The sequence below is a fragment of the Callithrix jacchus genome, chromosome 6, assembly GCF_049354715.1.
Source record: "Callithrix jacchus isolate 240 chromosome 6, calJac240_pri, whole genome shotgun sequence".
In the NCBI taxonomy this organism is placed as follows: Eukaryota; Metazoa; Chordata; class Mammalia; order Primates; family Cebidae; genus Callithrix; species Callithrix jacchus.
In genome coordinates, this window is record NC_133507.1 from 80730469 (window position 1) to 80755075 (window position 24607).

Here is a 24607-nt window from a genome sequence, read left to right on the forward strand (position 1 = left end):
CCTGTTTTACTAATTTCTCAGGCGATTTCTTCTTGACACATCCTGGCTGTTAAGACTCACTATTCCTAGGACCCCATGAATACTTATAAGATACCTAACATGAAAGAAATAACTCTTAACAGAGCCTTTACTGGATAGATGGTCCTGAAATTGAGTCCTTTTTTTTTTTCCTTTTGAGACAAGGTCTCCCTCTGTCACCTAGGCTGGAGTGCAGTGCCACAATTTTTGTATTTTTTGTAAAGAAGTGGTTTCACCATGTTGCTCAGGCTGAGTTCAACTTTTAAGACATTGTTCGATAAAATCATGCTGAACTCCAGCCCCAAAATGTGACAACTATTAAACAGTTAATCATATATCCTTCCAAACTTTTATAAGATGGATATAACCATATACTTTTTAGAATCAAAGTGAGATTGGGCTATAGATAACATTCTAAATTTTTCTTCTTTCAGTATATTATAGATATTTTCATTATCAGACTTTATTATATTTTTAAGTCCACATAGTTTGCCACTCTACAAGTGTCCCATAGTTTTCTCATCTACCACTGTATCAATGATGATTTATTTAGGTTATATACAATTTTTCACTATTACAAACAATACCACAGCAATATTTTTGGTTATATTTTGCAACTTAGGTAAGAATTTCCTAAGGACAAATTGCTAAAGGTAAAATTTCTTAGTCAACGATTATTACATTTTTTCGGCTTTTGACAGATACTTTAAAAATTACCTTCCAAATCACTTCAGTCAATTTACATTCCCACCAGAAGTAAACGACACCATCGCAAACACTAAGTGTTATCAGTTATTTTAATGTGTGACCAGAGAAGAAGAACGTGTCTCAAATTTTACTCAATTTGGATTATTTTTGACAAATCAAAATTGAGAATTTTTCTTTTTTCTTTTTAAGTTTATCTTTTATTCTCTACACCCTTGTTTAATTAGTCTTTCCTGATACTATCTGTGAAAAGAAAAATAATAATAATAAAATTTTGTGTCTGGAGACTCACAGGCATATTTTAAAACTCATTTGATTCCAGGGATTGGTAAATATAATTCAGTGCTCTTGGGTAGACTATTCATTCCAGCATGTTTTCTAACATCTTTGGTTTAGCTTTTTCTCATACAAAGCAGAAATCAATCTTATTCCATATAAAGTACTGGGAATAGGAAACATTGTGGTTTGCCATGTGTTTGGCAAAAATTCAAAACTTTCAGTACTACCTAGTTCAACATTTCAACTCACTGTCTTCCTAATTCTTCTCTTTAAACAATTTCTGACTTTCATTAACATAGACTCAAATCCAAACAGAGATTCTCTCATAAATTTATAAAATAATAGGGAAAGTGTTTCGAGATTGCTACAAAAATTTACATTCCTACTGTGCATCTTAAAGCCAATGCATGCAAAATTTAATGAAGACTTTGAAAGTTTAAAATGCGTCAAATAAAAAATCATATCCATTAGAAAAAAATTATTTCAGTATAAATTCTGGCAACATTTCTGGGAGGAAGTACAAGGTTTTATTTAAGATATTAACACAGGAGATAAATAAATTTTCTCTTTTTTTCCTTATATGTGCATATTTTTCTTTTTGCAAACTTTTTTTTATACCTTAAGTTCTGGGATACATGTGCAGAATGTAGGTATCCATGTGCCATGGTGGTTTGCTGCACCCATCAAACCATAATCCACATTAGGTATTTCTCCTAATGCTATCCTTTCCCTAGCCACGCCCCTGACAGACCCCAATGTGTGATGTTCCCCTCCCTGTTTCCATGTGTTCTCATTGTTCAACTCCCACTTATGAGTGAGAACATTCAGTGTTTGGTTTTCTGTTCCTGTGTTAGTTTGCTAAGAATGATGGTTTTCAGCTTCTTTCATGTCCCTGCAAAGGACATGAACTCATCCTTTTTTATGGCTGCATAGTATTCTTTGGTGTACATGTGCCACATTTTCTTAATCCAGTCTATCATTAATGGGCATTTGGGTTGGTTCCAAGTCTTTATTTTAAACAGTGCTGCAATAAACATACATGTGCATGTGTCTTTATATTAGAATTACTTATAAACCTTTGGGTATATACTCAGTAATGGGATTTCTGGGTCAAATTGTATTTCTGGTTCTAGATCCTTGAGGAATTGCCACACTGTCTTCCACAATGGTTGAACTAATTTAACTTCCACCAACAGAATAAAACCATTCCTATTTCTCTACATGCTCTACAGCATCTGCTGTTTCCTGACTTTTTAATGATGGCCATTCTAACTGCCACAAAATGGTATCTCATTTTGTTTTGATTTGCATTTCTCTAATGACCAGTGATGATGAGCTTTTTTTCATATTTTGTTGGCCACATAAATGTCTTCTTTTGAAAAGTGTCTGTTCATAACTTTTGTCCACTTTTTAATGGGGTTGTTTACATTTTCTTGTAAATTTGTTTAAATTCCTTGTAGATTCTGGATATTAGCCCTTTGTCAGATGAACAGATTACAAAAATTTTCTCTATTCTATAGGTTTCCTGTTCACTCTGATGATAGTTTCTTTTGCTATGCAGAAGCTCTGGAGTTTAATTAGGTCCCATGGTCTATTTTGGCTTTTGTTGCCATTGCTTTTTGGGTTTTAGTCATGAAGTCTTTGCCTATGCCTATATCCTGAATGGTATTGTCTAGGTTTTCATCTAGAGTTTTGATGGTTTTAGGTCTTATGTCTAAGTCTTTAATGCATCTTGAGTTAATTTTTTGTATAACGTGTAAGGAAGGGTCCAGTTTCAGTTTTCTACATATGGCTACCCAGTTTTCCAAACACCATTTATTAAATAGGGAATCTTTTCCCCATTGCTTGTTTTTGTCAGGTTTATCAAAGATCCAGTGGTTGTAAATGTGTGGTATTATTTCTGAGGACTTCAGTCTGTTCCATTGGGTCCATATATCTGTTTTGGTACCAGTATCTTGCTGTTTTGGTTACTATAGCCTTGTGGTATAGTTTTAAGTCAGGTAGCATGATGCCTCCAGATTTGTTCTTTTTGCTTAGGATTTTCTTGGCTACACAGGCTCTTTTTTGGTTCCATGTGAAATTTAAAGTAGTTTTGTGAAGAAAGTCAATGGTAGCTTGATGGGGATAGCACTGAATCTATAACTTTGGGCAATATGGCCATTTTCATGATATTGATTCTTCCTGTCCAAGGGCATGGGATGCTTTTCCAATTGTTAATGTCCTCTCTTATTTCATTGAGCAATGGTTTGTTGTTCTCCTTGAAGAGGTCCTTCACAACCCTTGTAAGTTGTATTCCTAGGTATTTTATTCGGTTTGTAGAAATTGTGACTGGGAGTTCACTCTTGATTTGGCTATTTGTCTATTATTGGTGTATAGGAATGTTTTTGATTTTTGAACATTGATTTTGTATCCTGAGACTTTGCTGAAGTTGCTTATCAGCTTAAAAAGATTTAAGGCTGAGATGACAGGGTTTTCTACATATACAATTATGTCATCTGCAAACAGATACAATTTGACTTCCTCTCTTCCTATTTGAATACACTTTATTTCTTTCTCTTGCCTGATTGCCCTGGCCAGAACTTCCAATACCATGTTGAATAGGAGTGGTGAGAGAGGGCATACTTGTCTTGTGCTGGTTTTCAAAGGGAATGCTTCCAGCTTTTGCCCATTCAGTATGATATTGGTTGTGGGCCTGTCATAACTAGCTCTTACTATTTTCAGCTATGTTCCATCAATACCTAGTTTATTGAGAGTTTTTAGCATGAAGGGTGTTGAATTTTATCAAAAGCCTTTTTTGCATCTATTGAGATAATCATGTGGTTTTTGTCATTGGTTCTATTTACGTGATGGATTACATTTATTGATTTTTGTTATGTTGAACCAGCCTTGCATTCCATGGATGAAGCTGACTTTATCATGTGAATAAGCTTTTTGATGTGCTGATGGATTTGATTTGACAGTATTTTATTGAACATTTTTGCATAGATGTTCATCAGGGATATTGGCCTGAAATTTTCTCTCTTTTTTTTTGACTGTTCTGAGCTGTTATTTATTTATTATTATTTTTTTATTGCATTTTAGGTTTTGGGGTACATGTGCAGAACATGCAAGATAGTTGCATAGGTACACACATGGCAGTGTGTTTTGCTGCCTTTCTCCCCTTCACCCACATTTGGCATTTCTCCCCAGGCTATCCCTCCCCAGTTCCCCCCTCACTGTCCCTCCCCTATTCCCCCCAATTGACCCCAGTGTGCAGTGCTCCCTTCCCTGTGTCCATGTGTTCTCATTGTTCATCATCTGCCTATGAGTGAGAATATGCGGTATTTCATTTTCTGTTCTTGTGTCAGTTTGCTGAGAATGATGCTCTCCAGATTCATCCATGTCCCTACAAAGGACATGAACTCATCATTTTTGATTGCTGCATAATATTCCATGGTGTATATGTGCCACATTTTCCCATTCCAGTCTATCATCGATGGGCATTTGGGTTGGTTTTCTTTTTTTGTTGTGTCTCTGCCAGGTTTTGGTATCAGGATGATGCTGGCCTCATGAAATGAGTTAGGGAGGAGTCCCTCTTTTTTCTATTGTTTGGAATAGTTTCAGAAGGAAAGATACTAGCTCCTCTTCGTACCTCTGGTAGAATTTGGCTGTGAATATGTCTGGTCCTGTGCTTTTATTGGTTGGTAGGCTATTAATTACTGCCTCTATTTCAGTACTTGTTATTGGTATATTCAGGGATTCAACTTCTTCCTGGTTTAGACTGGAGAGGGGGTATATGTGTCCAGGAATTTATCCATTTCTTCCAGATTTTCTAGTTTATTTGAGTAGATGTGTTTATAGTGTTCCCTGATGGTAGTTTGTATTTCTGTGGGATCAGCAATGATATCCCTGTAATTGCTTTTTATTGTGTCTATTCAATTCTTCTCTCTTTTCTTCTTTATTAATCTGGCTAGTAGTCTATCTATTTTGTTAATCTTTTCAAAACAACAGCTCCTGGATTCTCTGGTTTTTTGAAGGGTTTTTTTGGGGGGGTGTTTCTATCTCCTTCAGTTCTGCTCTGATCTTAGTTATTTCTTGTCTTCTGCTAGCTTTTGAATTTGTTTGCTCTTTCTTCTCTAGTTCTTTAATTGCGATGTTAGGGTGTGGAATATAGATCTTTCCTACTTTCTCCTGTGGGTATTTACTGCTGTAAATTTCCCTCTAGACACTGCTTTAAATGTGTCATAGAGATTTGGGAATGTTGTGTCTTTGTTCTCATTGGTTTCAAGATAAATACACTTTTTATTGTAGACACTAGATATCTCACTGTTGGATATTAATGTTAAGATAAAAGTAAACCAGATTTATTCCAGTGGACATGACAGAAAAGTCAACCACAAAGAAAAACAAATTTCAAATTGCAAGCAATTAGAATGCTTACAGAGTATCTCCAAATCCTGAGGATTGAAGCAAACTTAAAGACATAAAGTTCAACCACTTATCTATCTAATGTTTAAATCTTTTCCACACTATGCTCATTCACCTAATGTTTAAACATATGCTCTGCTAGGGAATGAATTACCTTCTGGGGAGCCCGTTTCAGCTCTGGGCAGCCATGATGATTAATTAGTCCTTCTTGGTATGTTGTAGCAAAGTTTGTTTTCTTAGATTTAATATTTATACATCCTACTTACACATTGGTATTACACAGGATCTCTTGGCTTGCTAACTCTATAACCTTCTCCTAACCTCTATTCCTTTTACCTTCCACAATACAAGGAGAAAAACTAATTCCTCACTTTTCTGGTTTCTGTTTTAGCTAGGGCTTACCAATATAACCCAGTTTTGGCTAATGAGACATAGGAAAACTCCATATGTGGGTTCTGGGGAAGCTTTTGTCATCCATTCCCTCTTATTTCTGCCTTGAGTATAAACTTGATTAAGCCAGGATTGCTACTTGCAACCAGGAAGGAGAGTTCACATGTCTTCACCCCTAAATGCTCAGAGCCACCTACCTTCAGACTTATTACTGTTTTAAAAAAGTAAACCCCATCAATCCTGATGGATCTTAGTCAGGTTTTCTGATGTTTGCATCTGATGACAAACCTATGTAACATATATATTGTGTGGTCACATTGAAAAGTCAAATACTTTTTCCATTTGATTATACCTCACAACTTAATGAGGAGAAAATATTTTAATAAACTACTACCCAACCCAGATTAGAGATACTCTTACCTTCAAATGTTAACAAATAGACTATATCTATAATATTATCACAATTGTAAAACTATCAGCGTAAACACAAAAGAGAGAATTTAGCTAGTGAATGTTGGAGACTCTTGAATTCTGATGTAAGATAATGTAAGCAGTTTATTTCCTGTTCCTGGTCAATTTTTTCCCTTTCCTTTTTTCTCATTGTATTCCTCTTTGTTCACCTTCAATTTTATTATAAATTAAGATTTCTAGACCCTAGAAAAGCCTGACAGAACAACTTTAATTTGTTTCCTCTTTCTTTTTTTCTCTTCTTCTTCAAGTCTATCAGGATGCCAGTTTTCTACAAATTACTTGCAGCCATAGTTTAATCTCAGAACAGGGCACTAAATTTCAACTTTCCCAGGGTCATCAAATTTGAGCCTCAAGTTGCAATGTCATTTAAAGATAGTGATCTGCTATAATCCATGTAGACTAATAGCAAAATGTGCCACCAGAAATATGTCTAAAACTTTGACCTATTTTTCTAGCTCTTAATGCATAATCCCAATAATGCTATGAGAGAAGTTTTATGAGTAGTCTTTTCCAAAAATTAAAAAATAAAGCAGAATAAATTTGAATTTGTTCTGTAATTTATGACCAACTCAATCCTTTTTAAAGAAAAAGTATAATCATACAGCTTCAGAATGACAATTTGATCAATTGCATTTCTGGATCAGTAAGTAGGATTGATTATATATCTCCCATATACTTCAAAGAAAATTTGCAAGGAAGATTGTAGACTAATTAAGAAAATGGACTTTGACAAGAGAGAGATTTGGGTTTAAATTTGGATTTTGCCCATGATGAGCTGACTGATTTAAGGCAAATTACTTTGCTCCATTTATATTCATCATCAGTTAAAGTGGAATAATTATATCTACCTCTTGATTGATTATAGAGATAAATTTAAGTAACATACACACATAGTTTAAACATTGTCACTAGCACATAAGTGTTCACTAAATGATTAGCTACTATAGTTCCTAAAAATTATTGGTACCCTTTTGTACATCCATCCTGGTTTCACTGAATTCTTTCACTTGATGAGGTAAGCCAACAACCTTGGTTTCCAGTATTATAATTTAGAAGCACTGAATATTCAGCATAAGTATAAATTATTTGGACATTCATATAATTTCCTTTTTTATCTCTAAACCGTTGCTCATTCTTTTGTAGAAACAGAATCTAGGTGATTCAGCAAGAGGTTTTTAAAAAGACAGGAGTGGCAAGGGAGTAGAGGAAGAGCCCCTAATGTTAGACGTGTGCCGAGTTTGTATTGTTCCAGAAGCCCTGAGACAAGGATTTCAGTGCAAATAGCAATTTTAGGAAATGCTGGGTATAAGGGTAAAGAAAACGGGAAGGAACACAAAATGGGGTGGCTTATCAGTCCCACTACCATTGTATCCAACTTGAGTTTAGTCTCATTGAGGAAATTCCAATAGCCAGGGAATATACACCTTCAAGTTATTACATCCAAGAGGCAGGGGAGCTAGGGTATTTATATCTCAGGAGTTGACCTGGGATCATTGTTGAAAGCTGCTCCCAGGGTTTGTTAACTCCCAGGCACTTCTGGGCCACTGATCACTGATCATAGGCAAAGCTGTTTTCTGAGCTTCTGCTGAAAAAGAAGTGAGTTACTGAGATGCAAATGCTAGGAGTTGGACATTCAGGGAAAAGTCCACTAAATGATGACAGGAGGGGAGAGAGGAGACACTGATGGCATGTGCTTCAGGGCACCAGGAACTCAATGAAACCAGAAGAACAGGAGCTAAAACCAACTGTGGATTGTGAAAGGGTAAATCCCAGGGTGAAAATATTATAGGATGATATTTCAGGGCAAAAAAGAATTAAAGCGTTGTTTTTTACAGGGTAAAAAAATCCCAGGGTAAATCCCAAGGCAAAAAGAATCTGAGCAAGGGAAGTGAAAGGCTGAAATTTTTGTTAAATGAAAAAGCTGTCATCCCCGAAGAAAGGCAGAATTTTGGCTTGGAGGGAATGGTACACATCTCACATCAAACACTTTCATTTTCGCGTGCCCTAGAAAGAAGCTCATGGTGCTATTGGTCCTTCTCCCGTGGCACATTGGCACCTTTTAATCTGGCTGGCTATTGTAGGACGTGCAGTACTTCTCAAAGCACATCCGTGCATGCTGCCATACCAGCCACACTTTTCAGAGCTTTGGAAGGAGGAGTCCATTTTGGAACACCTATTCAGGTCTAATCTTTCCTCTGCAAGGAAAATTCAGATACTTCCAGACTCCACAAGTCCTTTGGCACTCAGAACTTTGCTCATGAGCATGACATTTTCTGCACTCTCCTGGCCTCTGCATAGAATTGGTTGGGTGCTGTCCTTCTCTGCAGCAAAGATCCAGAGAGAAACCTGTGGCTATGGCTGAGGCCCAGAATCTGGGCTGAAGTAGACCAAAAACTGTGAGAGAACTTGCAACACCTGCCCTCTCAGTTCCTGACTCCTTCAGCAAACAATTATTAAGCATCTACTTTTTATTCATTTATATCTCTAGCAGAGTTACAGGGGCAAGCAAGATCCCCAAATTCCTCTACGATGCTCTTCCAGTTAGTCCATCTGTGCTAAGGAGGCTAATGTCGTAGACTAGATTATCATGATTAGATTGTCTCTTACTTTCTGAGGACTGAATGCCAAAATCTGTCTCCATTCCCATCCTTGCCTTTCTTCTGACCAGCTCATCCCAAAAGGCACCTCAGTTAAGCCTATCTTTGAAGTAGAGACATGTAACTCTGGCACCAGACATCAGTGGGATCCATCTCAAACACAATGGTGGTCATTTTCATTAGAGGAGTTTGCAGAACATTTTCAAAGATTGATATTTTTTGCTGTTGGGCTTCTTGTAGTTGCAATTATAATTAGAGAATTTAAAGAATGTAGGACTTTTTCAGATAAAAATTACAGTATTTGGTTTATACAGAACAACTTTTCACTAGGAGTCACAATCATTTATTTTATTGATTTTTTTCATTTTTTATAAATCCCTGTGGACTTACTGTGTTAGAATAAAGATATCTCTGAAGAAGGCAATTCTCATTTTTTTAAAAATGGCTATTGATCAATATGGAGCTATCCTTACAGATTAATGTAAAAAAGGAACACATTTAAAAGGCTATTTGAAATTAACTTGGGGACATTTTGAAAGGAAAAAAATCAATTAAATAATGTATTTCTAGATCCTTCCTTAAAATATAGGAACTTTCCATTTCGTATAGTGACAGTTTTTCCAGATACCTGGAGATATGAATGAACATCTTTAGAAACATAACCAAGTCTTTATTTCTTTGGGAGTATCATTACAGTTGAAACAGAATGATAAAGCTGAGAATAGCGCCATACACTCAACTGTAAATAGCCCATACTAACAAAGGAAAACGCTTGTTGAATGACTTTTACACATACCAAAAAGCAATAATTTACAGATATTTCCCAGTGAAAACATGGAAGCAAGGTAAGAAAGAAGAGAGAAATAAATTAGGATGCCAAATTTTGCCTTCACTGTGTCAAGGAAACTAATGATCATTTAAGGAGAAAACTGATAATCCCTTCTCAGGGCCGGATTTGATGCAAACTGCTGTCTAGGTTTACTCTTGTTCGTTCTCCAAGGGAAATTCAAAGTGCGTAGAATACAGCAAGTTTTTTTGTAATACCTTTAGGGAGGCTTTTACTTATCACTTTACCACAGACCCCTCATGCCCTATTATTCATAACTCCACCCTGATTTACACCTTTATTTTTTCAGCCTGGTCTTTGCAGGCATATGACTTAGGGACTCCTGTCCTATATTTCCCCATCCAGCCAAATTTCTCTATTTTCCACTTGGAATTAAAAAGGTTCCCACAATCTACTGGTAAGAGCTGGTGAAAGCTGGCTCCAGCAAACAATTGTTTTTTAGGAACAAATGGCCCATAGCTTCATAAGATTGTAGCAAGGTATTATATTTTTAAGAGAGTTACATACTGTTGTAGAAACAGCACTGAGCAAAAGTAAAAAGAACTAAGTTTTAACTCTTTTTCTGTCATTCCATAACTAGTTGATTCTAAGGACACTTAATCCTCCTGGATCTCTGTTTTCTCATCTATACAATAACAAGAGCACGTGAAATGGCCTTCTAATGCTAACAGACCTATGATTCTATGTGATCCTTCATTCAATCATGCATTCCCACCTCACCTGAACACCTGAAATCTCTTTGAGAGTAGCCTATGCCATAACATAATATATCCTCAACATACCAGGCACAGTCCCTTGTACTTAACAGGTGCTTCCTAAATACCTGTTTTGCTAAATAAATGATTCACCTGGGTATGCTGGCAGGAGCCTGGGCATATGATGAGTTAGTGGTATAGAATAGGGTATGAGATTGTATTAGAACAAGGAGAAAGAATGAAGTGATTAATTTGAAGAATAGTTTTCTGTATGAATAATGATAATTTCTAGGTTGGTAATAGGCAGATTGAATGTCATCAAACTTCTGCTCCTTCTGTCCCCTCCAGGGTTTACTCCAAATATGCACCAAGATGTCCTCTATTTGACATTGTCCCCTAGTGGAAACTTATCTTCCCCACCATCATTTTACTACATTCAGGCTCACACTAGACTATATTTTTAGCATTTCTTTCCCATTTGCATTTCTTCCTGTCAGATTTATCTCAGAGTAAACAATGTCATTTTTTACCAACACCTTTCTTTTCGTTTTTCTCATAATGCTACTTGTGAGCATAAAAAACCTGAATTCAGGCCGATTAGAGCAGTATTAATAATACTCACAGTAAAAGTCAAAAAGACTTCATGTATTTAAGTAAAATTGGACATTCAACAGAATAATAAATAAGATTCTTTCTACTTTAGCTTTTTCTAGGCTCCAAAGGCCTAGATATCATATGACGGTGAGTTAAGAGAGCCCTGTGCAGAACTGCTAAGGTTGTAAAACTGTTTTTATCAGCATCAATGAACCCTAACCAATAAAAAGAAAAGAAAGAAAACCTCCAGTTGGAAGAACTGCAGAAGAATCCTGTTGAGAGAGTTATTGGCAGTATGGCTCCCCCAAGGGAGAAAAACTACTTCTTCGCTTTAAACCAAGTCAGAGGAACTTGAAGGGGAGGAGACACATGGAGAGTTTGATAAATATCTCCCAGAGTTTAAAAAAATGTTAGTGCAGGTATAAGACACTGTGGCTAGACTGGCCTGAAGGACCAATGCAGAGAGCAAGGCAGGAATCAAATTTTCTACAGACCAACTGTTTGCCACGCAGGAGGAAACGAACCCAACGTTCTTGAAAGGACTGCCTGGAGAGACAAAGCAAACTGCCAGGAATTGAGGACAGTGTCAAAAGTAATAAACTGCATGAGGTCTCACCTATCTTATAGGAACTACAGTTGCATTTGAGGGTCCTAAGGGGGAAAATCACTCCAAAAACACCCCTGTAATAAAGTCAGCTTTAAGTGTCTATGATGACAAATCCAAATCACATCAGTGAGATCTCTGCTGCCCCCTTAACTCTCCTCCCTCATCCCCCTCCAGTGCTGAAGGCTCTAGAAGCCATAGTTAGTGATGCTAGAGGAGATGCCACGTCTCATACAAACACACTTTACACACATTCATATACATACACTCTCATACATATGCATTTATACACACATTCACATGCATTCACACACAAGTGCACACACACACACACACACACACACACAAGGCTTCCAATTCTTGGTCAGGCCCTGGCTGGGAAATGGGAGAAAATTTAAAGAGGACATTGGATTTCTATTATTATGCTGAACTGGACTGCTTAAAGCTTTAAAGTGACTGAATGATTATTAATTACCAGACAGTAGAGAGTAATTTTTTAAACTCTGAGATCTGCTCAAAATATCATCCAAGAATCAGGAAAAAAGCTATTCAATCCAATGTGTTAAAGAGACAATGATTAAAAAAAAAAAGTTGCTTCAGTTTTTTTTTTCTAATGGGCTTTTTTTTTTTTTACTATAATGGTTGCAGACTTAATAGAAAAAGATTGTCCTCCAACCCTCCAAGTCCTTGAATGTTTTCAAAGCCACTTTAAAATGCCAAAAGGCATTGATTCATCTGCCCCTAATCACACTGCAAGAACCCACATTTGAGAAAAGCAAAAATTATTTCTACTTCGATTGTGTTGTTCCTCTGTTTTGCCTAATTAATAGGATTAAAACTGTGTGTTTTTTATTGTTTTTCACTGAAAATGCACTGTACTTTTACTTCCCTATCAATTTTTAAGTCAGATAGACCTGGGATCTGAAACACTACTTATAACATTCTTCATAAAGGGAAATGTGTACAACATGCCAAAATTAATGGTTAGAACCCAACCCATTTGGAGACTAAGCTTTCCTGTGATACGTGCATACTCCAGTGATGACTGTACATGTAAGAGTAAAATAAAGTCTTTATTCAATGGGATCACTTCTGTATAGAACTTGTTATACTAATTTCACGTCTCTCAAAGGATACAGATGTTTTCTCCAGCAGGTCTGATCTCGAGGATGAGAGAAATTCATTATTCCATCTGTATTAATTTGTCATGGTGTGTACAGCCAAGGATGCAGCACAGAAATGGCACAAGCAAAGACTTCCGGGCTGACTGTCTCTTGGGGGTGCAAGACACAGTAAATCATTAGAGTTGATAAAGATATGTTCTAAGAAATGTGAACCTGCCCATTATTTTTCTGGGAATAGCAGCCAAAACCAATAACAAAACAAAACAAAAATGACCCAACACTGCCAGGCTGGCAGGCATTCTTTACTATATTTCATGCCAATTATTCCTTCTCACATGAAAAGCAGGCATTAATTTCCAACTCCTGACTTATATTTCACTTACCAGGTTTGCAGACCAAAGGAAGCACTAGCTATCATTTAAAAAAAGCTATGACAGCCTGCCACATGAGGAGGAGTTCCTTTAGGCTTCCAGCCAACAAGTTTGGTTTGAGTCTGCAACACTTTTATAGGGAGGAAAGGTGAGGCAGGGGAGAAAGAAAATAATTTCCTCCCTTCCCTGAGAGGTCTTATCACAATATTGACTACTTTCAGAGAGGTAGTGAAAAAAATGATGGGAATTATAACTAATATCTGCTTGTCTCCATGGTGTCTAGGGGTCTAGTAGGCCTCGTCCTTAGCTGCTTCTCCTCTTTCAAGCACACACTAATCATTCAAGTAAAACCTCCAAAAAAAAGATCTCCTGCCTTTCTGAAAACTTCCAGAGATATGGGATTGGAACTAGAAAGCACTTAAAACAGAAAGTTATGCTGGAGCATGGCTTTTGTGAATGGGAAGTCATGGGCAATGCTTATTCTAGTGGCTGAGCGGAGTTGGGTATGATGGTTCATGTTCACTAAATGGCTCCCTGGGGTCCTGGGGAAAAAAAAGCAATATCTAAAAATGCCCAACATCTTTCCAGGGGTAGTTTTTTCAGGAGGAAGAGTCTAACTGTGAATATTCACAATGTGTTATACTGAAAAATGAAATGAAAATACACATCCAGCCTTCTCAAGCAGACCCCATCTGCAAAGAAAAAATCAGAACACAAAACATTCTCAGGTTATAGTCAAGTTCTAGATGGATCTCAAGACCCAGCAGAGAGAATAATTTTCTAAGATAGCAGAGTAAGTCAAGAAACAGGGTTTCAAATAAAATTCTTTTTGTCTGACTACCGTATCAAATCCTTAAAGAATAAGGCAGTGTCTAACTTCATTATTTCAAATTTCAAATATTGTTTCTATCATAATAAGAGAAGCATGCAGAAAGGGGATGGGAGGCATACATTATTATTATTCAAAATAAACTCTTAGCATCTTCTGTACTTTATTCATTCACTTAATTCAATTATTCACTCATATGTGTGTGTATGTATGTGTGTGTGTGTATATACACATATACATGTGTATATATATATATATATATATATATATATATATACACACATAATTCCATTCCAAATTCTGTGCAAGTGGCTGAGGCTGAAATTGGTAACAAGGTAGATAAGACACCTGTCTTCATATAGAAGCAGAGAAGAGAGAACATTGCATTTTGAACAACAGATAAGCTCTAGCTATGCCAAAGCTCTAGCTGTACTCCTGATATACTTGGACAAGGTGGCCAGTCATTGCAGGAAGAATTTCAGTGTGGGTTCTGGCTCTGTCACCAACCTAATGTGTGACCCCAAACAAGTCATGAATACTTTCTGGCTCCCAGTTTGGAGACAATGGCACCTGTTTTAGGGAGTAGAGACTCAACAAAGACAAGGAAGTTTTATAAAGCTCTGTATAAATATAATATCTTACAAAAAACATTAGAAAACACTTATAGCAAAGGTACTTCTTAAGAGTTAGCATTCTATTTGTTGCCTAATTCAAATCTAACAAAAATATGTGCTGTCACAAATGGGAGCCAAAAGAGTAGGCTGTGATTGTAGCTAAGCATTTACACAATACATCCTGAAGAACACACAATACTCAGTTCTATACAAAGTCACAAGCTAAAGCATAATATTTTTCACAGTTTTCTTTAAATTGTTCACAAGCTATGTAAAAAAAGAAAATTCAGGTTTTTTATTCAATACTCTTCATATTTAAAGAAAAATGAGAGATACAGAAAAAATAGGCCTTTTAAAATTGGTGAATATAATTTTTTTATGAATAGATAGGTTTATTTCAATTAGTAGTCAATGACTCTAGGAAAAGAATTTAAGGGAATAGTGCATGAGGTTTTGGTGTGTGTATGTTTTTTCTTCCTTTCTCCCCTGCCTATCAAAGGAAAGGATCCAAAAAGAATGGTGAACTGAAGATTTCTTTTTATTCTCCCATAATTCAGGTACATATTTTTTCCAGCTGAAAAAGGGGTAAGTACTTCCTCAGCTATGATCCAAAATGATCAATTTCCATTTCAGAAGCAGTGGTTACAAACAAATACATATGTAGTGGACACGTAATTGGAGTCACATAGAGAAATTTTTTTCTACATCTAAAACATAAATGAATCTAAATATTTTAAGTGGCTTTACCATTTCTTAGAAAATGTGCAAAACATAATTCACAGTTGTGTCTACTGGGTTCCTTTTATGGTGATGAGCACGTAGGGGGTTCCCATTTTCAGACAATGAGGACAATAGGTTGAAACCCAAACCCAGTGAGGAATCAAATACTGTCATAGTGGGAGCAGTCAATCAAAAAAATTTTCAATGAATGCTTTAGTAGTGGAGGCATCAAGAATGTAGAGCAGCTCATCAAGACTGATTGCCTGTCTTCAAATCTTGGCACACATATGTGGGAAAGTTGTGACCCTTTTGCAAATAGATAGCTTAACTTCCTCACCTTTGGTGTAGTGGGGCACACCCTACTACCTGTAGCAAACTTCCCATTAGTGAAGAATATTAGCTTGGCATGAGATGGTTTATCACCTAGTTATTCTAGGCATGGTGGGGTAGTTACATCCGGTAAACCTTCTAATGTACTTTCATTCCAGGAAAGCAGAGACAAGGTAGAGAGGTGGGGTAAACACTGAACAACTTAGTGGGGTAAAGATTTAATACCAAAGTATTGCCAGTGGAAGTTAAAGATGGACAGAAAGAGACACAGAGAAACCACAGGAAACCCCACTCTTCTGACCACACACACACACACACACACACACACACACACACACATCAGAATTTTGCCTATAATAGCATGCAATTCTACAAATTGCATAAAAGCTGCAAAGGGATTCGTTTTCTGTAAAGATTGTCAAAAATTAAAAGCAGCATTATAAAGGTATTGTAAGAAAACAAACACAAGGAAAAGAAAGACACTAGAAAGTTGGGTGATGACTGACTCACAAAAATGTCTTATAGAAACATCAGCCTGAAGAGAAACTACATCTTAACCAAAACCATCTGACGGCTGAACTCTAGGTGCCTTGTAAACAGGATCTTTGCCTTTATTTTTTTCCCAGCAGCTGACTGCAATTTTGGTGATTTCAATAAAAGCTGGAATTCTTTTCTACAGAGGAAACCTATATGTTTGATGTTTGAATTTCTGTAATCTTTCTTTAACCATACAAGGTTCTGGTGATACAAACACAAGTTATAGTACACGCACACACATGCACACACACACACACACACACACACACACACAAGCATACAAGCACATTCAACACTGATATGTATTCATATGTCCAGACCTTGGGACAGGTAACATACTTTCTGATGATATAAAGCATACTCTTTCTTAGGGGAAATTTGTCATTTTGATATCTTAATCTTTTTGGTTGGTATCTTAGCTAGATAACAAAAGAAGTTAAGCCTGATTTACCTATATTAGATTTTAAATCTGCTGAATTTGCCAGTTTACCCTGAGCCCAGCAAAGTGTCTGATACATAATAGACACCAAGCAAATGTCTATTAAATGAATTAATATAGTAAGACCAATCAGCAAACCCATCATTAAAACTGAAGTTTTACCTTAATTATTTGTATAAACTAAAATAATTTCCATTGTAGTATTGCTAGTTATGAGCTAATAAAGATCTGCTTAGATTTCAAAAATGTGTTTGGATTTCATACTCTCCTCCCCAGTAGCAGCCAAGTCTCTGTCAATAATCATATAGCAACATTTCAAGTTCTCATGTCTTAAGCTAACAAAACCAGGAGGCTAAGAAGCAAATTTGTGAAGTATTATTTGAAGAATACTTAAATGATTGCCTAAAAGTATTTTCCTTCACCAATTTACCATTGGTATGATCTGAAATTGCCACCATCAATCATGTATTGGACACAAAACATTCAAAGGTTCTGGTAATAGGCAAATATGTTACAGGTACAATCTGAATTTCCTTAGACCTTAAAAATGTGGGTTAAAATGAAGTTTTATTTAATGGAATAATTTAAATGCTTCTAGTTTGTATAACCATTGTGTTGACAGGGCCTCAGGCCCTCAGCCTTCCCCACCCCACTACTCCTCTGACCCCTTCAAAAACATTTTTCCAATATTTTTGAGTCTGAGCAGGCTCCTAAATAATCCTGTTCCTGCTGGCTCCTGTGATGACCTTAGCTGGGCTCAACCATTATTCCTGCAAGTACCGCAGTTCCTCATAGGCCTCTCCAGAAATCAAATGTATGCAAGAACTGTGTCACAAGAAAGAAATCTCACTTCCATTTTGCTTTGGAGAGATTCTCAAGCACGGTCACTTAAGTCCCAGAACTTACCTTTCAGAGTTCTTTCTCTCTCTTCTTACTCCTAACTTCCCTTAAAATTGTAGAGTTCCTCTGTTCTCCACAAAACTCAGATATGTTCCATTAGGTCTGGGAGACAGCTCTAGGTGACTGAAACCATGGCACATGCTGGCTCGGCTCCCCTGGCAGGCAAGGCCCTCTGCTGAGAGCTTATCTAACCTAGCTCCTTCTCCCAGGACATTCCTCAGTGTTTGTGCAAACGTGCTTCCAGCAAGCACAGATAAAAATGTGCCAAGTATGGCTGAATTTCAGTCTCAGTAGAGACGACTTCCACATATGGAAAGATGAAAAGATAAATATTAGCACAGTATCATCTATAAGCATCTTCATGAAAATTAGATTCTCAGATCAGTCGATCCTGCAACAGAGAGCAGATCTCTGAATGACAGTACAGATGCGATTTGATGAAAGTGACAAAGGGGAAAAAGACATAAAGGCTAAAAAATTCAGAATCTGGAGATTGTTTCCAGGCTGATGAGCCCAGGAGCCAGATGCCTTAAGGGTGAATGGTCAAGGGCACCAGAGGACATTGGGTACATGGGCAGGAGACACATGGTTGCAAGGAGATGAAATGGGAATGAAAGGACACCAGAAATAAACTCAGCCAGGTCTCGGTGTTTCTGAAACTCAATCTTGGAAACAAATATGTTTTTCAGTGAAATTCCAGTGAGTTTCTGAAACTCAGGCTTGGAAACAAATAATTATCTTTTCTGGTGAAAACCCATACAAAAGTTTGATTTCACAAATTCGTCATTGGTCTTCCCTGTAACTGACTCTATTCCATCATTAGCCAGTCATAACAACATTCTACGTGACACCAAACATCCAGCCAATTCGGCCATAATCAAAACTCCAGTTAACCAGACAGCTGTTGTCTGTACATAATGCCAAGCAATCAACTGGACTAACTTCATGCCTGGGTTGATGGGAAAGACCAGATGTTTAAGCATTATGTAAATGCTAAGTGCCAATTGAAAGCAGGAGTGTTAGCTGTCACTTTATATACAATCTTAGAATGAGCACTTGCACTTTTCTCATAAGTAGGACATTAGCCCAACCAAGATCTCAGAGATAGGCATACACAAACACAGGTACACATGCACACTGAAAACACTAGTGAGTGCATGTGGGCATGTAAGAACATGTCAGAGGTGCAGAGGTGATAAGTTAATTCACACAATCTCAACTTCATAAAATGTACTCAATGTGCCTGTCCTGCCAGTTTGGGCTCTTACCTGTCTTGCCATGCTCTGCTCTCCATCTCAGGGAAAGACTCTTCTAGGCTCTTTTGCCCTCTGGCTTCAGCATATGGGAAGCACAGTTGGAAGATGGAGGGCACAAAGAAGGGCATGACAAGGGAATTTTCTCCTCTCTCTATCTCCTTCGATGTCTCCAGAAGCTGCACCTCCTTTCAGATTGTCTTTCCTTCTCCAGTTCTGGTTCCCAACCGACAGCCCTATGTCTGGTCCCTAAACTCCCTCTCCATCATCTTTGAAATCTGTTTCCAGAACTAAGTTTCATCTACTGAGAGACCTAGAGTGACTTATTTTTCTGGCTGGACTCTGATTGTTACATAGGATAATCTAGAAAGGTAGAGTACTTCTTATCCTCGAGTTTCAAGGGCAGCCTGTAGCCTATTCAAGAGCAGCTCAAGTGCTGAGCCAACAAAGGACCTATCAGAGCTCTTCTTCTCCTCTTCCTCACTTCTCCCTATGAGGTCTTCTAACTAGTAGGAAATAAATAAATAAAAATGATTTAGTGCTTGCATTGTCAACACATATTCTAAAATTGGAACAATGCAGAGAAGATCAGCATGCCCATGTTTAAGAATGACATGCAAATTTGTGAATGCTCCATATATTTTTTTACTATCCATGTATCTTATGAAATCGTGTTGTATACCTTAAAGGTACGCCACAGAATTTTTTAAGTGATTTATCAAACACAACTCCCACTGTTTCCTCCAGTGGTTCCCGTGAAGCAGAACCACTGAATTAAATGTTTGGAAAACTTTCCAAAATCAGCAAGCCGTCCTGTCTTCTTGCCTCCACTCTATGTCTGCCGATGGACTTATTATAAAGTGATTCTATCACTTCTTTTCATGTGGGGTAGGAGGCAGCAATTTGTTCAGATGGCCCTCCAGACAGTAATTCAGAGTTGATAGCTTTTCAATTTTAAATCAAAAGTCATTTAAACAGTCTTATTTATAAGTTTAGCACATTTTTATAACTTTTGAAAATGTTATTCAATTTTGTCAAAAGTTCCATCAGGGGCCGAGTTTGGTGGCTCAAGCCTGTAATCCCAGCACTTTGGGAGGCTGAGGCGGGTAGATCACGAGGTCAAGAGATCGAGACCATCCTGGTCAACATGGTGAAACCCCATCTCTACTAAAAAATTACAAAAATTAGCTGGGCACGGTGGCGCGTGCCTGTAATCCCAGCTACTCAGGAGGCTAAGGCAGGAGAATTGCCTGAACCCAGGCGGCGGAGGATGCGGTGAGCCGAGATCACGCCATTGCACTCCAGCCTGGGTAACAAGAGCGAAAGTTCCATCAGACTACTGTAACACATTAAATTCACACATTCCCTTAGCATTCACACTGAGGAGAACAAATGAAAACAGGAACATCAAGGTCAGTAGGTTTCACTGAATGTAGAAGAAATCATTAACATGGAAGAAAGCAAATGGAATTAATTCTTTCTACACACATTTGCTGAGTTCTTAGGTGCAGGCTCTGTTCTGATTACTTAGAATACACAGTTCAGAAATGATAGCTCCTGCTTAAGAAAGGAGCTCACACCTGTGAACTGAGAATTACACTTTATAACAGTAACATTTCTTTGTTTGTAAGGGATCTGTCTTGTAGAATAGTATGAAATACAGCTAAAAATAAAGGGGACAAAACCATACTAACCTCAAATTCTGTCATATAGCCAACTATCATTAACATATTGGTGTATATTATTTCAGGCTCTTCTCTATTCATGCAAATAATATGAATATATGTACATATTTATAGTTGTACATAAATTGGAGCATGTTATTCCAATTTTTTTATATTAGCAAAATTTTATGAATATTTTTCCATATTAACATACATTCTACCTAATCTTTTCATACTATATCTTATTGTATGGAATGTGTATATGTCTTATTGCTAGAAGTCTAGATAGTGCCCAGTGTATTTTAATTATAAATAATATTGCAATGTTATTTGTACAAGTGCAAAACTATATGTACAAAGTTACACTGTACCAAGAGCAAAACAGTATGTGTAAGGTTAATATATGTACAATACTATATGTGCATAGGTTTATACTTGTACAAATATTTTTATACAAGTTGCTTATAAATATTTAGAACCATAGATCTCCTCCCCAGTCTTGTTGCTGGAAAATTGACCCATCACCTCTCAGAAAGAAAATTGGGGATTTACTCTCTGGAAGAGGGTAACAGGTAAAGTCCTTGGACTGGAGATTGACTGGGCATAGTTGAATGTGTGGTACCAGACCTCACACAGGAGACTTAAGTAACAATAATCATACTAGAGATTTAATAATGAGGCCCCCTAACTTCTTCCTCCACAAAGCTTCCAGAATACTGGCAGCCAGACCTTCACCCTCCTGGAAAGAGAATGGAGGACTATTCACTGCAGAACCTGGCCAACCCAAGAAAAAAGACTTACATATACTGGCATCAGCATTTCACCAAAAAAGCCCACTCAGATTACCCTACAATTGAGCTCAATACTCACAAGCCCCTCCAAAAAGGACACCAATATTAATCAAGAGCCAGAAACCAGGGATTATCAGATAGCTGAAGAAATACTGTAACATGGGAGATGTGACCAAAAAGAGTAGAGGAGGGAGATTTTTTAAAGGGCAACAAAGTTTCTGCAGAGACAGTCATATTAAAATACACACATATATATATAGCCTCAGAGAAATAAGAGAAAAACAACAACAACCAAAAAACCCAGAATATTACCAAATAGAAATATTCTGAAATGAAAAACAGAGTTCTTGAAACTTAAAAGTGATTACATAATCAAAATTTTATATATTAAGTCAATTCAATGTAGAAAAAGCAGTCTTTTCTATAAATGGTGCTGAAATAACTGGACATCCTCATGCAAAAGAATGAAGTTTGATCCTATCTAATATCATTCACAAAAATTAGCTCCAAATGGATCAGGCACCAAAATGTAAGAGCAAAAACTACAAAACCCTCAGCAAAAAACATAGCAGCAAATCCTTAGGATCTTAGATAATTGTTTTTGGAAAAAAATTGATATATTATATTTGTGCATATTTTGAGGGTATATGTAGTATTATGATAGATGTATACAATGTATAATGATCAAATCAGCAGAATCGGGACATCTATTGCCTCAAATATTTATCTTTTCCTTGTGTTTGGAACATTTTAATTCTTGTCTTCTAGCTATTATTTTTAAGATATACAATAAGTTATTGATAGCTATAATTTCTCAACTACACTAGTGATTTTTAGAACCCATTTCTTCTACCCAACTGTATTTTTTTTAAATTATACTTTAAGTTCTGGGTTCATGTGCAGAACGTGCAGGTTTGTTACATAGGTATACACGTGCCATGGCGGTAGTTTATTATATCCACCCCCTGCCATCTGTAGTAGATATTTATCCTAATGCTATCCCTCCCCAATCCTCCCCCACTACTATTCCTCACCTAGCCCCCCACCCCACAGGCCCCAGTGTGTAACGTTCTCCTCCCTATGTCTGTGTGTTCTCATTGTTCAACACCCACTTATGAGTGAGACCATGCGGTGTTTGGTTTCTGTTCTTGTGTCAGTTTGCTGAGAATGATGGTTTACAGTTTCATCGATGTCCCTGCAAAATACCCAACTGTATTTGTATAGTCATTAACAAACTTCCCTTCATCTTCCTCCTCTTCTCTTCCCAGATTCTGGTAACCACCATTCAACTCTCTATCTCCATGAGCTCTACTTTTGTAGCTCCCACCCCTTGCACTAGTGTGCCCTGGACATGGGACATGGGACATGGGACATGGTGTCAAAGGAGATTATTTTGGAGCTTTACAATTTAATGGCTGCCCTGCTGGGTTTCAGAGTTGCTTGAGGCCTGTAGCCCCTCTCTTGGCTGATTTCTCCCTTTTGGAATAGGAATGTTTACCCAATTCCTGTATCCCCATTGTATCTTGGAAGTAAATAATTTGTTTTGATTTCTCAGGCTCATAGGTGGAAGGAAATGAGTCTCACATGAGACTTTGAACCTGGACTCGGGACTTTTGAGTTAATTCTGGAATGAGTTAAGTATTACTGGAGAACTACTGGGAAGGTATAATTATATTTTCCAGTAAGAGAAGGACACAGATTTAAGGGACCAGGAGCAGAATGATACAGTTTGAATATTTGTCCCACGTGTTAGTCCATTTTTATGATGCTGATAAAGACATACCTGAGACTAGGAGGAAAAAGAAGTTTAATTGGACTTACAGTTTCTCATGGCTGGGGAGGGAATTATGGCAGGAGGTGAAAGGCAAGTGGCCACAAGAGAAAATTAGGAGGAACAAAAACAGAAACCCCTGATAAACCCATCAGATCTCATAATAACAAAAATAGCATGCGAAAAACCGGCCCCCATGATTCAGTTACCTCCCCCTCAGTCCCTCCCACAACACGTGGGAATTCTGGAAGATACAATTCAAGTTGAAATGTTGAGGGGGGCACAGCCAAACCATGTTATTATCCAAATCTCATGTTGAAATGTAAACCCCATGTTAGAGGTGGGGCCAGGTGGGTGGTGTTTGGATCATGGAAGTGGATCTCTAAGGCTTGGTGCTATCCTCACAATAGTGAATTTTCACAAGATCTGTTTGTTTTAAAGTGTGTGGCACCTCACCCCACCCCTCTTGCTACTGCTTTTGCTAAGTGATGAGTCTGCTTCCACTTTGCCTTTTGCAATGAGTAAAAACTCCTTGAGGCCTCCCCAGAAGCTGAGCAGGTGCTGGCATGACACTTCCTATACGGCCTGAAGAACAAAGAGCCAATTAAGCTTATGTTCTTTATAAATTACCCCGTCTCAGGTATTTCTTTATAGCAATGCAAGATTGACCTAATACAGCAATAAAACAAATAGCCTGATTTTAATACTGCCACAGGGTCTGAACAGACATTTTTCAAAGGAAGTTATACAAATGGCCAATAAGTACATGAAAAAAATGATTAGTATCACTAATCATTAGAGAAATGCAAATTAAGACCACAATGAGATATTACCTCATACCTGTTAGAATAGCTTTTATTGAACCAGAGAGGCAGAGGTTGTAGTAAGCAGAGATTGCGCCACTGCACTCCAGCCTGGGCAACAGAGCAATATTCTGTCTCGAAAAAAAAAAGAAGGAAGGAGGGAAGGAAGGAAGGAAGGAAGGAAGGAAGGAAGGAAGGAAGGAAGGAAGGAAGGAAAGAAAAGAGAAAAGAAAAGAAAAGGAAAGGAAGATCCTGATTACTAGTCTAATCAAATTGTCATATAGATATCTTGGGAGGTAGGTGGGACCTGAAGTGGACTAAATGTGATAGAAGAAAGAAGTTGAAAAGAGTTAAATACTCATTCTCCAGAGTAATAACTTAAAACACAGGACTCAAAATATTTTCCACTTAGATTTCTCTTTTAATTGACTTTGTAAATGTTCACACTTTCCCTTTACTTCTATAGTCTATAACGCATGGTAAATCAATTAGTTAATTGTTGATTTGAAGATAGGTAACAAATTGAAAATCAGGAAATATAAAAATATTTAACCTTATTTTTTTGTAAGAAGTAGTTTTAGAATGAAGAAAATTTGAGAGTATGTATTAAAATTTTAGCTTTTGCAACTCAGCTAATGGTATTATCTTCACAGAAAAACTATTCTCTAATAAAATATACAGCTTAAGAGAATGTAAGCTTTGAATACAATTGAAAAGAACAAATTATTTGCTTAAGATATATAGAATTGTTCCATAAATCCACAGGAATTGGCCATCTGGTTTGTCTTTGTTACGTATCTATTGACTCAAATTACATCATCTGACTGTTCTGGAGGGCAGTCAAGTAAAGTAAG

The 24607-nt window shown here is 37.2% G+C and overlaps 1 long non-coding RNA gene and 1 other non-coding gene across 2 annotated transcripts in view; one reads left to right on the top strand and one right to left on the bottom strand.

The window, feature by feature from the left end:
* The window catches only part of LOC144576804 (uncharacterized), a 251157-nt gene that overhangs the window by 205344 nt on the left and 21206 nt on the right, over window positions 1–24607 (bottom strand). The gene's annotated exons all lie outside the window — the stretch shown is intronic.
* On the top strand, window positions 19263–19369 carry LOC118154930 (U6 spliceosomal RNA). Its single transcript, XR_004745184.1, has one exon. It is a non-coding gene; the product is annotated as a U6 spliceosomal RNA (small nuclear RNA).